The 13,771-nt window shown below is 43.0% G+C and overlaps 1 long non-coding RNA gene across 7 annotated transcripts in view; it reads left to right on the top strand.

Annotated features, from left to right (window-relative positions):
* LOC147272741 (uncharacterized) overlaps positions 1 to 13,771 on the top strand; it is a 108,733-nt gene that overhangs the window by 66,740 nt on the left and 28,222 nt on the right. Inside the window, exons 5-6 of one of the 7 annotated variants that reach the window (XR_015112275.1) lie at positions 8,734 to 8,822; positions 12,812 to 13,149. The exons of 2 other annotated variants lie outside the window; for them this stretch is intronic. This is a non-coding gene — a long non-coding RNA (uncharacterized LOC147272741). Of the gene's footprint in view, positions 1 to 8,733; positions 8,823 to 12,785; positions 13,153 to 13,771 lie in introns of those variants that run through there. 4 more of the 7 variants (XR_015112274.1, XR_015112277.1, XR_015112283.1 and 1 more) reach the window with 4 other exon arrangements.

Genomic DNA, 13,771 nt, shown 5'->3' with positions numbered 1-13,771 from the left:
CTTCGTGAATGAAAGGCATCAGCACGAACCTGCACAATTATTCACACGCAACACGGCGGTTTTATGCGGTGTAATTCGACTTTTTAGAGAATTAAGAGGCATAAATATGCGCCCGACATTTCCCCCCGAGGAGATGAAGGTGTTCCGTGCTCAAGTTGTCCTTGCATGCCGAAGCGAGCAGGCCCCGTTCTTCTAATGATCTCTGCCCAGTTATTTGGCACGGACGCGGCACCGGGACTTCGCCACAGTGGCACACACACACACACACACACAGACTCACTCACACACACTCACTCACTCACACACAAAGCCTCGTTTTCCCACTTAACAATGCGCTGGAAAGGATGTGACCTATTTGCACGGAGGCGCCCTGGGGGATGCCATTTTGTTAGTTTGGTAAATGAACTTGAATATCGCGTCTGTGAGGATGAAACGTGGGACGTTGAGGAAGAGACAATAAAACTTGGAAGTCAAACAAAAGAGCAGCCCAGGCTCACGAGCCTCTGGAACTGTCAGGGTGCGCGCTAAGAGGACGGCGCGCTGCTGAATCCATAGGAATGCAAAACAAGCCAGTTTATAGATGAAAAAGAGAGGTTGGAGCTTTATGATAAATATTTGTGTGTGTGTGTGTGTGTGTATAAAACTGAAAAGAGGAGGCGCTGCTAATTGAGAGCCACCAGATGCAAAAAACATCTGAACCTTGGGGGATCGTGACACTTGGACTTACATGAATTCTGATAAAATATTTCCCGCATTTGTTTTTTTAGCCAGGAGGAGAAAATAAATGTATTAATGTTTAACTCATGGAGCTTCCTGTGTTTACTTGCCTGATGTGGCAATGACCCCCCCCCCCACACACACACACACACAAACACACACCACCACCACCACCACCACCACCAAGGAGCGTTTGTGAACAAATGTGGAACCTGATTATGAATGGAGGTTCGAGAGAAAGAGAGAGAGAAAGTGTGTGTGAGAACTTGATTCTGTCAAACAAACAGGAGAGGAAGCTGTGTGAGTGGTCACCCTGAACTGTCTCCAGGTTACAAACACAAAAGTCTGAGATTTTCCTTCGAGTGAAAAATTGAAAACAGCAGACAAAAAGCTGTACACTCGTCTATTAGGACCCAACATGTTTCTCAGAGGAGAAATAAAATAACTGGTTATTTTCTCATGTACTGATGCTGTCCTCCAAAGGAAAAAATGAACCTATTGATTGCAAGATGCTACAACCCGTATGAGGTGATAGATGCCACCTAGTGGCCATAGTAAAAGTGACTAGAAAGAGGGAGGAGTATCCTCAGCAGGCAGGCAGGAGCTCGCTGTTAAATGTTTCTAACCGCCGCTTTGACAAAAGTGTGTACTTAAATCCAAACTGGAATGATTCACCTACCAGATGTTAGCGTCACTGCACTATAAAAAAAAAAAAACCCGTAGGCTTGTAGCGTAACGTACAAGAAGCTAGTGTGGCGTATGGGATGGTTGGAACGAAGCACTGATGAGATGTTGCAGTGAAAGCAAGAACACTAGCAGAGTTTAATGCCTGTCACATGTTGTGTTGTGGATGGTTGTTGTTAGCCTCCTCGCTGTCACCCAGCTATGGCCACGCCTGGGGACTTTGGTCCGCCTGCACCCTGAGCTTGTTGGAACAATCAGGGCTGACCTGTCAATCAAGCACCTCCACATCAGAGAAGAGGAATTAAATCGTGAGATCTAAACTTGTGTGTGACTGGATGGAGGTTTTGAGGAGGCACATCTAGCAGCCATTAGTGATGCTGCTCCTTCATGTTGCTAAAAAGCATTTCTGTCCTCTTTCTTTCTAAATAACGCCACAATGTTTGCTGAAAGGTTGTCGGGTCACGGCGGGACGGACTCTTTACATGTGGACAGACTTTTTACGGGAGCAAGTAAAATCTCTCTGGCTCATCATCATCATGACGAAAAAAGAGACAAAAAGGGAGTAATGACAATAGAAAGGCAGAGAGAGAGAAGGAATAATGACGGGCCTTCAACTGATGGAGGTAAAGACAGATGGATGCAGAGGCTTCTCTCTTTCTACGCTTTTCTCTCTTTCTCCTCTTTTTTTTGTCTATTCTCTCTCCATCAAGATGCCATTATTCAGGACATTAGTGAAGAAGAGCTAAAAGCTCTCACTGTCGAGGAGGGTCCTGGGGTCCTTTCTGAGAGCAGTGATGCAAACACACACACACACACACACACTGGCTACAGAAGTACCGTAGTGCAGGTGAAGAGGTAAGAGGTGCTAAAAAGGTCTTATTGCAGACATTATCAGGTATCTGGGCTTCTCTTTTCTCCTCTGTGGCCAAAAACACCGGCATTACTGACACAAAGAAAAATGAACAGCGCTCAATAAAGTAACACACAGTGTGTCGCAGCGGGCAGGCGAGGGTTTATTTAGCTGAACTTTGATAGACACCATCCACTCTCTCTTCTCTGAGCTTTCCTTTCCCACACGACTGTCACAATACCTCCGATTCCATGTAGCCACCCGAGTTTACTTGTAATAATCTACTCTTTTTCTTTTCTTTTCTTGATATTCATCATGTTTTCTGACCTTTTTTTTTTTTTTTTGGAAAACAGATATCTGTCAAAACGTCATGGGTTCCTCCTCCGTCCTGCTTCAGCCTTCCACAAAATGCCTTTAAAGTCAGTTTGCTAATTTTTGCATAATCCTGCTTCCAGTCAGACGAGGGTGAAAACACAACACCTGTGGTTTCTAACAGTACAGCTGGACAGGAAACAAGTACATCGTGTGGTGGTTGTTGTTTTGTTTTTGTCTTTTTGTTGTTTTTTTTGCCTTCACTATGTCCACCACTTTTTACCATTTTTTAATATGTTCAGAGGCAAATGTTTCCACGTGCAACTTTAATTCTGGAGCCCAGCATCCAACATGTGTTGATCAAGTGACACTTCAGGGTACCAAACAACAACAGCATTCTCATATTACGTCTTATAGGCCTCGTTGAACAACTCTTTTTAATTAAAAGATTTGGGACTCTTGTTTTTTTTTTTGGTTTTTTTTGTTCAGGCAAATGTTGGCTTTCACACACTCAATCAAATCCATGTCAAGACAAATGATATCACTGCTACAGGTGTAAGACTGCTAAAAAAAAACCCAAAAAACACAACAAAAATGTTTGACTGCCTAGAATATTTGTTTTTTCATACAACCATCAGGCAGCGTGACCTTGCGAACCCCGTGGAAGAACCACTGACTGTAATAGTATAGCGACCGCAGTCATGGAATTATGTTTCTGAGCTTCCAGGAAGGAGTGTTGTCCCGACGTCAAACTTTCTTTCTATCCTTTGAATTTCTTTTTTCACGTCTTGTATTCCCCCCTCCTCTGATTTGGTGTCTGTTTTAGTTTGCTGCCTGGTGGAGGATTTTGAGAAGTCACACGAGCGGGCTCCTCCTAATAGACTTGTCACCACTAAAACACTTCTGCCATTGAAGCATCAGAACTTGGCTCTTTAACTTTTCAGAATTATTCCTTACTCTTCTCAGGGACTTTGAGGATTTCCATAATTCCTCCTCCTTTCCCTTCTCTTTTTCCCTCCCATCACAATTACTACAACCATCAAAATTATTCATCTGTTCCCTTTTTTTTTCAATTGACAATTCGTTCTTTCAGTCTCTGTAATTCATGTTTTTTTTTTATCAGTCCTATGGAGTGCTCATGTATTTATTCATGTTTTATGCCTCTGGTGGGGACATGGACAGAGTTGAATAGAGGTTGTGTGTGTGTGTGTGTGTGTGTGTGTGTGTGTGTGCGTGTGTGCGTGTGTGTGCGTGCGTGCGTGCGTGCGCGCGTGTGTCTAGACTTCCTCTATTGTGCTGATTCTAAGAAAAGGTCTTAATCTAGCCACTGCCATTGCTGCTGCTGAGACCTCCAGCCTCCACCTCCCCTCTTGCCCTGATGTTGTGCCCAGCCACGAAGGCCCGTCAGAGGGCCGGCTGGCAAACCAGATCAGGGTCTTGGGTCTTGGGCTTGGCCAGGATCCCTGCTCCTACTCCTCTAGCAGCCCCACAATGAAGCCTCCGTCCTGGCCTGACTTGGCCCTGAATCCACCTTCCTGGCTGGAGGCCTGGATGGAGAGGGGGGAAGAAAGCCTGGAGCTGGATGTGCAGCGGAGTGAGGAGAGGTGGAGAGGCTAACAATGCTATCAGAGAGCTGGCGTTCATCTCTCAAACGCATACTGCTGTGTTTGTATTATTTATCACAGCCCTTCACACATAAATAACAACAAAGGAAGAAAGCTAGTGAAAAGGAAAGAGAGGGTCAGGAACAGAGGAGGAAAGAGACGAAAAGTTGGAGAGAGAAACAGATTACGTGGACACGGGGTATGAACAGAAAAGATCGGTCAGTTAGGTGATGATACGCAAATAAAGCTAAAGAGTGCTGCACAAAGACAGGCACATAGAAAGTTGATGCAACAGCGATAGAGGAGAAATAAAGGGACACAAGTGAGTTAGAGGGGGATGTATGAAGAGAAAAGCCACAGTGTTTTCCAACAGTCTGTTGGCCGAAGCCTCTGTGACATTGTCTGGCCTTCTGGATCCCCATGGAAACAAAAATCAACATGTTTGCTTGAAATGCTTTCATTAACGCCTTGTAGCCAAGCCAAAAAAGGCATGACAAGGGACACGGAGTTGCCAAATAAAAAATCCCAACACAAACAATACATACAAACAAAGGATAAAAGAGCAAAAAACAACTTAGTGAAAGCAGTTCTGTGCTGCTTTTTTTCTTTCTTTTTTTCCCCTCGCACATCTACCCATTGACCCGTGTCCTTTTTGTACACAATGTGACAGGCAGCATGGAGGGGCAGACTTTCCAGTAGCCATCACTTTGGGGATCAAACTATGCTCAGTGAAATAATGTGGCCATATTTGCACGGGGTATTACGATGATAGCCTTTGGCACGTTGGAATAAACCTTGGACGGGGGGAAAGGAGCATCAACAAACAGTTTATTGACTTCATTTCATAAAAATCACAGATAAAAGATGAAAAAAATAATCAACCTTTGAGCATTTTTGCACACCCGTATTAATTTCATAATTCCTGATGAATGATAAACAAAAGAATGTGAAAAATATTAGTTTAGTTTGAATTATTCTAATCAAGCAAGGAGAAAGTAGGGGGTTTGTGCGTGTTTGGTCAATTAAAGCTTCTTTAATTGAAACGCACCTCCCACCCCGGCCCGGGCCTTCAGCCGAGCACGGGAGGAAGCGCCGGAGGCCGAGCCAGGCTCCTGTTTAACCAGAGAAGAGGTTTAAGGTAAAAGCATGGCGAGTAATTGGGTTGTTAGATAATTAAACGCACACAAAGAGACACACACACACTAAAAGCATGAATGCACAGACGTACCAGGGTAATCAGATGTTAAAGCTCAGTCTAGCTGAAGTAAACATGTCTAGAAGGAACATATGAGGATCTGTCACATAATGCCAAGAAAAAATATTTGATTCAAGGTTGTAGTGTGATTTATCCCGTAAATGCGTCTGTGAAAGCATGATTTTATTGGGTCATTCTTTCATTCGTTTATCCTTCATCTCTTCTTTATTCTGGATGTAAGTGACTGTCTCCCCTCTTCCTTCCTCTCTCTCCCCCCTCTCTCGCTGACACAGAGGGACACTCATAACCTCACACCTCACCTCCTGCTTCACACACACTCAGTCTTTGCCAGATATTTACTGACACACAGACACATGCTTCTGCAGATTCAGGCAGACACACACATTCTGACGCCTCTCACCTCTCTCTGTCCGTGAGTTCGATTTCTCGACAGCACAATTAAATCACCGCTATAAACAAACACCTTCATAGTTATTTCCTGTAAAGCTCCTTTGTCCCCTGTCCACCTTGATATCACGCGAACTTTGTGAATTGCAGATATTTAGATTAAATGTTATTATCTGATGCTTTAGTGTCACTAACAACATTTTGTACCATTTTATCTTGAGGTTTAATTACTTTTTTTTCTGTACAAAGTACAGATGCGAGCAGTTGAAAGCGTTTGATCTCAGAATCACCCAATTTGTAGACGCAGCACTGAAAGCCTAACATTAAGATGATGGAGCAGTCTATAACATACAGGCTCTTTGATTACATGGAAGAGTGTTAACGCCAAAGTAAATGTTTAATCATTCTGAGCTCAATCCAGAGAAGATGAGGCGTGTAAGATGATCCAACATCAAGTCTTTAAGCCAACAGTCGGATCATTTTTGATACCTCAAACTTGTTTTCTCTGTCAAGATTGTGTGCTGTTGGGTCGATGCGTCAAAACAGGGCGATTAATCAGGAAGTGGATCTTGCGATGGGATTATTTTCTCAAGATGGCCGCAAAAGCATGATGTGACACGCTTTACTGCTGTACCACGTTCATCTTGTTCAGACGGAGGTTTTCTGCCTCTTGCAAGAATCATTGTGGATACGTTTTTAAGAGAAGTTTATCCGCATCCCCCCGCCCGCCTGCACCTTAGCACACCTCTCTCCCTGGTGTGGGTCAGAAGGCAGCGTGCTGACTCTGCCACCTGCTGTCTGATAGCACATAAACAAACCAAACACTTACTTTCCTCCTGAGTCGTACCCAGCAATCACTGTGCCAGTAAAACCTCACACTCCATTTACCTTCAGCGCAGGTGACCGCCTGGGCACCCTCTATGTATGTGTGTGTGTGTCTCTGTGTGAGTGTGTTTGGGCAACAGGGAGTGTTAGAATGAGATAAGAGGACTTTTAGAGTTGGATAAATGATGGATAAAATGAAAGTGAGGAAAGAACGGGTGATAGAACAAATAATAGCATTGTTAGTTAATTGGCGCTCTTGAAGCTGATGTGGCTTAGTGATTTGTTTTTGTGTATTTAAGTTTACACAAGTTCTCTCAGAAACAAGCACATGTGCCCTGACACATTCCTCTGATAAGGTCTTTTTTGTGCTTTTAGGTGGTTATTTTTTGAAGTGCCCTGCAGGTCGAGAGAGCACGTCAGCAAACAGGAATACAGAAAATAGTATTATTGTTCACTTTGATTCTGGAATTCTTTGCCACATCTGTGATAACAACTCTCTCTCTAAATTATCTCTATCCTGAAAACCCCATAGCATTTGCAATCCTAAATAAACAGGTGAAAATGATGTTTATGACCAAAAATGGGGGCAGGAAAGAGAGCTAAGTGACCTCCACGTCAGTATCACACACGGAGGTCGGTGACTATTCAATCGTTGCTATTTGACGACCTCGGGTGTGTCTTCTGACCATCTTTTAGACACCAGCTGTCCACATACTTTTGACTGTGTAGAAAGAAAGTGAACACTCCGATTTTGGAGATGGCGCTGTATGAGCTGGCTTGACCCGCCGCTCACCCCCCATCTTGTTTGTGTACTGCTTTATTTGTTGGAAACAACAACAGCAACCAGCCTCTGTAATTATTCCTTAGTGCTGCTTCACTCACTGTAATTATACACCCATATACACGATGTGTGTGTGTGTGTGTGTGTGTGTGCGCGCGCGTGCGTGCGTGTTTCATGCATGTATTCGTGTGTGATAAGAGATGTGTTTGTGTTAACAATTACACATTTTGGCCAGAAACAGAGAGAGAGAGAGAAAGAGAGAGAGAGGGGGTATGAAGGGACAACAAGCTGAGGTCTTTGTTGCTAAATGACAGTCATTCACCATCAGGCCACCCATTTAGTATAAGTGTGCTTCTCATTTGCTTGTGTGTAGATGGAGCGAGAGAGAGAGCAGGACAATGCAACAGAAAGTGTGTCTCCTCTCTCCTCTTAATATCATCCAAGACCTGGCAGCACACCAGGTTCTGCATGTTGAGGTGTGTTTTAGCATTTGTGTGCAGAAGCATCTGTATTTTTGGCTCATATTTTGACGTGAAAGTATGTGTGTAACACACACGCCGGACTGTTAGCATGCACCCGCTTCTTGTCCTTCCTCTCATGCGGAAATACAGCCTGTTTTTGGTTTGTCTGATTTTCAATCTGGCACGTTCTCATCAGGAGCGTTTAAACCCCACCTCCGGGCTCTTTCAGGGAATGTTTTTCTGTCATTTTATATGGATTGGAGTGGAATTTAGCTGGTCCTGGAGAAAAAAACGGCTCTGAAAATAACTTTTCTCTCTCTCTCTGTCTCTCTCTCTGTCTCTCTCTCTCTCTCTCTTTCTCTCTGCTCATTTAAAATCAGCCAGGAATTCAGACAGATGATCATTTCAAGCATTGAATTAAAATGACCCCTTGTCTTTTGTGTTTTTAACAGTGTTGTGTTTTTTCTCCCTCTCTCTCGCTCTCTCTCTCTCTCACACACACACATACACACACACACACACACACACTCACGAATCATATTAACTGTTGCGGCGGGCTATGAAAGTTGTTGCATTACTTCCTGTGAGAGTGAGGTGATTTCCAGGAAGTGGAGGGGAAAATGTCAGTGCGCTGCGGTAAAAGACCAAAAACACTGTAACCAAAACAAACCACATCTGCATCCCGGGCCAAGTATGTGGAAGTAATGTACACTGCAATTAATTTCAGGATACGAGCATCATACAAGTTGTTCCTTGTTGTTACTCCGATAAATCCTGCTGAGGTTCCTCCTTGCCCCCTCCAGCTGAGTCTTATCTATTATTAATGTCTGAACACGGTCTCTAAGGATCTCCATCCATTATTAATGCCTGACAATCTCTGTCTGTCTCTCTCTCAGGATCTCCTTCTGTCCCGTCCTTATCGTCTTGGTCCTTCTCTTTGCTTCCCTTCTCTTCAACGGCCCGTCTGGTGAAAAGCTAATAACAGGTGTGTCTTCCTCCCTCCTCATGATACCTCCTCCTCTTCCTCCTCCCACCTCCCCCCCCCCCCCTTCCGCCTGTCCTCCAGTCTTCAATCTGTGATTTCTTCTGGGTCACCTGGGGTTTTTACAAGGTGTCAAACGTGCTAAATGTGTATGTGCACCACCTGGGCAAGGTGGCACTTTTGCAACCTGCTAAACGTGTGTGTGTGTGTGTGTGTGTGTGTGTGTGTGTGTGTGTGTGTGTGTTTGTGTGTGTATGTTTGTCTTAATGATGTATGATGGCTAGCCCAACTCTTTTGGGCCAATTAAATTTCATATGCGCACACACACAGTTACGCACATCATCTGTCATGTGTGTTTACGCACACCTGCAAAGTAGTGCTTTTATTCCACATCTGTCCAACTCACACACACACACACACACACACACACACACACACACACACTCACACACACACACACACACACGCACATCTGAAACCTCAGTAAATGCATTTGATGAGACTAGGCTATCATCATAGTTTAATATGTGTAAAATTAACTGTACATCATGGAGTTTATATTTGAAAACATTAGCAAAAATACACTTTTGCTCATTTGCTCAGGAGAGGACAGACTGAGCTGGAATCCTTTGGTTTGTGATGGAGGTTAGCAAATAAAGATCTATTGAAATATGTTGTCCTCTGGTAATGACGCTCAGACATGCACTTTCATGTAACTGTGAATCTCATGATAACCTTTTACAGCAGATGAAATCCTGCATATTCAGCACATCAGGTTCTAGTTGTACAAGTTAAGTGAACCACAGTACAGGTGTGTGTATTAACAACAAAGCTGCTGGGATTATTGTTATTTTCATGTACACATTCATGGCTTGTACAGGTTTCAAAATGCTTGTTAGAATCAATTCAACACGTGCTGCCTCATGATATACTGAACATATATACGTACTGGCAATAAGCTACGCCCACAATGAAGTAGCATCATTAGAATTAATGTTGTTGTGGTTACATGTCATGCAGACTGTGTCTGCATTCTGTAGAGATCCAAATGCTTGGGTGGCATGACGCTGATGCGTCGTCTGTGTAAATAAGCGATTAGCAAATCAATATCAGTAAATTTAATGACTCACATGAAGAGTCATTTTAAAAATTGACAAAAATGATGCAAGATGTAATTTGAATTAAATAGCTGTTGGTTTTTAAAGTTAACTGTTACATTTATGCTGCTTTAATCAGTTTAGTTGAATTTTATTTCCATGGGAAAGATGAATTCTTGGTAATTTTGTAAATTTGCAACTTTATTCGAGGAGTTTTTGCAAGTCCTACATAAAAAGTGCAGGGCCACAGTCCAAAATAACATCTTCGAATTGAAATGTTTTCATCAAACCAGTTGAAAACGCTCATTTTGTAAATCACACCATCAGTTTCTCCTGGCATTTTCCTCTCATCCTCAACACTGAACGCCTCCGTCTCCTTAACAGATTCTTGCCATCAAACACAGTTCTTGGATTTTAATTAGAACTCAATCTGGTTTTGCATCCCCGTGAACTTCATAAATGCCATGCATTCAGCAAATAACAATTAGGCTTAATTAAGATGATTAAAAAACTCCCATCTAATCCGTCAACACGCCGTGTTTATATCTTACAGTGTACAAGTGTGTATGTGTCTCTCCTCTTCACGCCTGACGAATCAAGAAGATCAGCGTATAATGACTGCATAGTGAGCGTGTCCTTAAGATATACAGTCTGGCACCCACATGCATATTCACAAACAAACATGTCCTCAAGACAGACAACGCTTATCAATAGCTGTTAATTAAATTCTTCTTCGTATTAATGAAAGACTTAGAATAGCTGTTTACTGTGCTCTATAAGTGCATGCACCGCGCTTATTTGTTTGCTTAAAAGAAATAAAAAGATTTCACCTTGTAACAGTCGCGTGTGTGTGTGTGCGTGCGCGTATGCGTGCGTGCCTGTATGTGTGTGTGTGTGTGTGTGTGTGCGTGTGTTAGGTCTGCACTGTACAGTTTTGTGTTTGTTTACTACCTCAAATGATGGACAAATTTGACAAGAGAGAGCACAAAAGAACCTGAGAAGAAAACGGTGAAGAAAGACAACAGTAGGCGTACTTGTGAAGCACCGACCTCCACCAAGGCTAATGGCTTGTTCTTCTATAATATGCATATCTGGATTTATTTTTAAAAAACTCTTTGAAAAAAAAAACTAATCTTCTTCTGAAGGTCCATGTCATATTTTCTGAAAAATGATCAGCAAAGGTCCATAATTACATACCTTGGCAAGCATTTTCTTGATTCTGGGACTAAATTCCCATCACTTCACCAAGACTGATGACACTCAGGCTGGGTATTTTCCTCTAAAAAAACAAAAAGCCCCCAAAGCACAACCTCTGTGGGAGAAAGGAAGGAGGTCACAGCGTTTACAAAAAAAAAAATAATTCAACAGCAACCTCCCTTTCCAGGAACAATTGGCCTTTTTGTGCTGACTTTGTTTAATTTTGGATTATCTTAAGTGCTGAAACAGTCTTTTTTTTTTTTTTTTTTGGTCAGCGCACTCCATGAGATTTTATTGAATTTAATTCATAAAAAGTTACCCAAAAGTTAAACAGTCATACCAGAGAGCTGAGAATCTGCTTGGCCCTCCCTGGCACCACTGACTTTATGAACTTTAACAGTGTGTCAGGGATCATTCAGTTCTCCTGCTGATGGCCAGCAAAATAGCAACTATACAACTGATAACACAGGAGTTAAGTGATATTGGGGTTGGGTTTTGGTTTTGTTTTTTTGTCATTTGACTGAACCAACCCTGTCCAAATACAGCAGCAGAGGTATTACATTTTTCATCTTTTTTGGCAGTTAATAGCAGTTTAAACACCAAGGCCAGCTTAATGTGAAGGAAAAAAGAGTGGTTGATGAAACATTCTGCAGCCCTTGACTGTTCGTTTCATGTTCATTCCTCTGATATCTCGGCCCTTAAACTCAAGCGCCAGTGAAATTTTATGAAATTTCAGCACCGATAGCTTTCAGGCTGGGTAACCCTTCCATATCTGTCAATGACCAGCACAGGTTATTTGATCGGTGTAAAATAAGATGGTGGCCCTCTTCTACCAGAGAAAAGTCTTGTGGGAAGAAGATCACGCAGCGGCTCGGAGAGAGAACACATGTGGGAACTCTCATCCCCTTCTCTCTTGCTTCATCCCGTCTTATCCCTTCATATCTCTTCTTTCGCCACTCGCCACCATCTGTTCATCCATTAAAGGAGCTCATTTTTCTCTCTGGCTTCTTAACTCTGTATTCAGACTTTATGACCTGGCTCCTGCCCCTGGCTCTATTTTATTAGATCCTTGAATGCTTCAGCTACAGTTAGGCTTGTTAGTTTTCCATTTTCCACCATCTCTTTCCTTGTATCCTAATTGCTTCTGCTTGTTCCTTCAGATTAACATTCCCCTCCTCCTCCTCCTCTTTAATATTCCCTGCCTTCCCCTCCATTGCCTCCATCCGTCCTGCTCCATCTCAGGGGCATATGTCAAGAGGAAGCAAGCATCTGCTCCTTGAGTGGGATTTTGTGTTGGCCGCTCTGCCATTGTGTGCCAGAAGTCCGTCAGTCGTACGGCGGCAGTATGGACATGTAGCGTCTGGCGAGGCCGTGGACATGGAGTCAGGAGGGGAAGCTCAGCTACCTCTCTCTAGCTGCAGAGAGAGAGACAGATAGAGCGCTGAAAAACAAAATGAATAAAAGACGTGTTTGTTGGTGGCTTGGATGCTTTATATGAAGGCAAACTCTTCACACTGAAGGCCAAGCAGAGAATTTTATGTGAAGCATCCAGATCTAGCCAAGTGGGAGGGCTCGAAATATTCAGGAGAAGCTTGTAGCTTTTGTCTCCTTGCAACATTTGACGATAAAAGAAGACATCTTCCTTTGTGTGTGTGCTCTTTGCTCTCCACAGCAACTCGTCTGCTTCACTTGTGGCAGGTGAAGAGGCGAGGACTCAAGGAAGTGAACTGGAAAGTGTGAACGTGGATGAGCGCTTGTGGGTTCTGCTGCTTTGTGGGACGCCTTGAAGACATGAATCCCCTCAACTGTACAATAAAGTCACTGCAACATGTGAAGTCGTGAGGATGTATTACCGGCCATGCTGGTATCTCTTTAATAAGCATCATTTCCAAACTAGCGGCTGCAACACCAGTGTCATCTCAGGATGGACGCATCCAGTTAAGCTTTGTTTCTGTCACTCTGCACGCAATTATCAGACGAACTACATTAAAAAAAAAAACAACAGAAATTCTTCCTTGTTTGTTTCATGAATTTCCAGTTTGCTTGAAACAGTCTGAAAAGTAGAAAATAAGAAGAGCATTCATGTGCTGTGACCTTGACATTTGTGCTTCCGTGTCCTCGCCACAGCTAACTGTGAAACACACACACTGAGGACTTGCTGGACTGCCAACACATGGACGAACACCAGACAAAAGCCTGCAAAAATACGAGCAAACGCCCAAGAAACGGTTAAACTAGCATCTTCGCCGCTATTTGTATGGTTATGCTAAAATTTGTACCCAGAGTTTTGTGTATTTTTTGATCTATTGTTTTATGTTTAACATAGATAGATTAAAAAACAAAAGTAATGAGCCCACAGCCTGTTCAGACAGAACAAACTGCCACACACCTCCACACATGGCAAGCACTTTTAAGACCTCTTCACTCTCCAATTTACCGGAAGAATAAACAACAGCGAGGGGAAAGAAAAGAGTAAATGTGTCATTAATAAAAAAGAAAGATGAGATAATTGTGTTGCATGCTCTGGAAAAATCAAAAATCCATTAGATGGGGTGGGGGAGGAGAAGGTTGTACACGGCTTTTTGAAAAGCAAATGATGTCTCACAAAAGAAGTGAACCAAGAGCGCTTTTACCTTTAATTTGGTCCTATATCCTTGA

The sequence above is a fragment of the Aulostomus chinensis genome, chromosome 1, assembly GCF_037954235.1.
Source record: "Aulostomus chinensis isolate RoL2024-O1b breed Wild chromosome 1, RoL_Achi_v1.0, whole genome shotgun sequence".
In the NCBI taxonomy this organism is placed as follows: domain Eukaryota; kingdom Metazoa; phylum Chordata; class Actinopteri; order Syngnathiformes; family Aulostomidae; genus Aulostomus; species Aulostomus chinensis.
Note: the sequence above shows the minus strand (reverse complement) of the source record. Positions and strands in the feature narration are given on the sequence as shown.